This window comes from Culex pipiens, chromosome 3, assembly GCF_016801865.2.
Source record: "Culex pipiens pallens isolate TS chromosome 3, TS_CPP_V2, whole genome shotgun sequence".
NCBI classification, from domain to species: Eukaryota; Metazoa; Arthropoda; class Insecta; order Diptera; family Culicidae; genus Culex; species Culex pipiens.
The window spans coordinates 132726404-132729221 of record NC_068939.1 but is presented as its reverse complement, the minus strand read 5'-3'; the positions used below and the strand labels follow the sequence as shown (position 1 = coordinate 132729221).

The window sequence follows — 2818 nt, the reverse complement described above, 5'->3', positions numbered from 1 at the left end:
TGAATTTTCCAAAAGCATTGAAAAGGAAAACTCTTAAATTTTGAGAAAATGTTGGGTTTGATGATTTGATTTGTTTCGTGTAAAGCTTCCAGAGTTAAAGGCATATAAAATTACGTTTTAACATTAAAAATCGGGTCAATATTTTCCAAGATTTCGATGATTCAAGTTGTGAGCCGAATGAGTACCACTTTGAAAGACATTTTTTCGAAAGCTTAATTCTTTGCAAGGCAAAATCTCAACAACCAAAGGTTGGATCAACAATGTCCCAAAGAAAAGAAAATTGTTTCTCAGCTTTCCAGATATATTTTTTCAGAGATGGACGAGGATGGACACCATTGGAAACAAATAAAGGTACTTTTTTTTGAAAATTTCAACCTTTTATTAAAAAATGTGCTTTTCATCAAAATAACTACTTTTTACTAAAAAAATAGTACTTTTTGATTCGAAATTCAATTTTAAATCCAAAAATGATTCTTAGGAGTTTTTTTTTTGATGATTTTTTTAAACATTCCAAAATTTCTATTTTTCCAAAACTCTTGACCAGGCAAAAAAAACGTCCATCATAATCTAGAGCTGAAACGTTTGGCTACCGAAGGGGGTAAAGTTTGTCTAATTCAGAGTGCTCAAAATTTTTGAATGGCGGGCCAAACTTGAGAAAAAATTGAAACATTTTTGAAAAATAAGCCAGTCTATAAAACTGCAAAAAATCATTTTTCGATTGAAGTTTTTTGAAATTTCAATTATTCTTTTAGGGACCATCCACAAACCGAGTGGACACTTTTTTGGAAATCCTCGTGGACAATTGTCCATAAAAAAACTGTTTTGTATGGAGCGTGGACAATCGCCATAAACCCCCCCCCCCCCTCCCCTAAAGTGTCCACGTGGTTTATGGATGGTCCCTTAAACATTTGCGTTGCATAAATTTAAAATTTTAATATATAAAATAAACAAAACATTTTTTGAATACTTTTGTACAAGAAGCTTTCAATCGATTGGCGACATTTTATCAAAATCAGAAAATCCAAAAAGAAAAAAACAACACAAATATTATTTAGGGTAAATTCTCGTATGTTTGGCAGGTTAAGAAATCGCTCCTAACTCCATCTAATTTGCTGATTTTCACTATTTAAACAACTTTTTCTGCAAAACTGTTGATAGAAACTTGCTTGCTCACTTCTTAGGGTTTGTTCAAATATTACGTCCAGAGATTTTCGGGATTTCAGACCCCCTGTCACGCACTTTTCTTATACCTTTAACATGGGCTGTCACAAACCCCAGACCCCTCCCCCCCTCCCCTCCCCCTATTCATGGACGTAATTTTTGAACGAACCCTTATTGAGCTGTTTATAACTCGATTTCAGTTGAAATCGCTATTAATGAGCAATAATTGAATGTCAAAATGCTGGTATGGCAACATTAGAGGCACGATGCAATTAAATGCTGTTCCCCTATCTGCTTTTCGTTGCAACCACTTGTATTTTTATTGTTTTTTTTTATATTTATTTTTTAAATATTTTTTAAAGGGTGTACACAAACTTTGTAAAATGCGTAATTTTATTTACAAATTATGTAATAAATCACTGCATAACACGCACGGAAATTATGTTAGTTTGAATCAACAAACCTGTTTGTTAGAAACACATATCTTGGTTTATGAAAGCAACAAACCAATTTAATAAATTTAACAATCGCATATTATTGATTCCACAAACATTTTGTCAGTTTGGCAAACATGTGTGTTGCCTTTGATTTGATTTTTCTCAACGTGTACTGAAAATTTTGAGTGTATATTTTTCACCTTCACTGAATTATAAAGATGGCCGAAGTGAAAAAGGACGCGAAATGTTTTCATTGTACGGCTTTAAAAAAATAATGCCGAAGAATGTGGCAAGGTCGTAAGTACTTATTATCTTCAGCATTGAATATTGACAATAATGTGTTTTTCTTGTTTAACCAATTTGTGATTGTCGCTAATCAAATATATATAGGATTACTGGTCCAGTTCCAGCGAAGCTTCCTGGTTTCCTGCTGTTATCAGGTTAGAGGTCTTTTTTTTTATTTTAACAAAATGTTACTTTGATCAAATAATGCCACATTGAACTATGCTCAAGGATGTTTATTCTAAAATATTTGCATATTTTTTCATTATTTTTCCCACATTAGATGACGTGACACCATGGAGTCAGTGGAGGATTTTTTTGGCTGCAGTTGCTGGACAACAGTGTTATTAGTGGAATATCGAGTGATTATTTTCGTTAAATTTTAATGTAAAATGCTTACTGTGCAAAAAATAAATAAATAGAACATAAACAATCAACACAGTCTTTAAAATAAAGAATAAGACAAGAAGAAGAAAAACGTGTTAAACCAGATTATCAGTTTAATAAAATAGTTTATTCATTCGATAAACATGTTTGTTGAACCATCCCTCATGATAGTTGATAGATTGAAAATGTCATTTTGGGCCATAACAAACATGTTTGTTGGATCGACAAAAATTGTTGGTTTGATTTGGACAAACATGTTTGCAGGCCCTGAGATGACTATCATGTTTGTGGAGTACACCCAACATTTTGCTAGGTTTACAATCGGATTTTTCTGCGTGAAGGATTAAAAAAAAAACAAAATCTTCAATTTCAAGAAAATGCTAATAAATTTCATTCTGCTTCAATCAGATGTAGGCACTCAGATTCGTAACCAACACGTTATGAGTTTAAATCACGAGGTGGAAGGTTTCCACGCACAAAATAAGTTTGATGTTCAGATAACAAAAAATCGTACGAAGTAATTTTTGAATTATTATAAACCCCACGGGGCA

At 32.5% G+C, this 2818-nt stretch overlaps 1 long non-coding RNA gene across 1 annotated transcript; it reads left to right on the top strand.

Annotated features, from left to right (window-relative positions):
• The first annotated feature begins 1604 nt into the window (after window positions 1–1604).
• On the top strand, window positions 1605–2313 carry LOC120426104 (uncharacterized). Its single transcript, XR_005606645.2, has 3 exons — window positions 1605–1895; window positions 1989–2038; window positions 2164–2313. It is a non-coding gene; the product is annotated as an uncharacterized LOC120426104 (long non-coding RNA).
• Window positions 2314–2818: the final 505 nt, after the last annotated feature.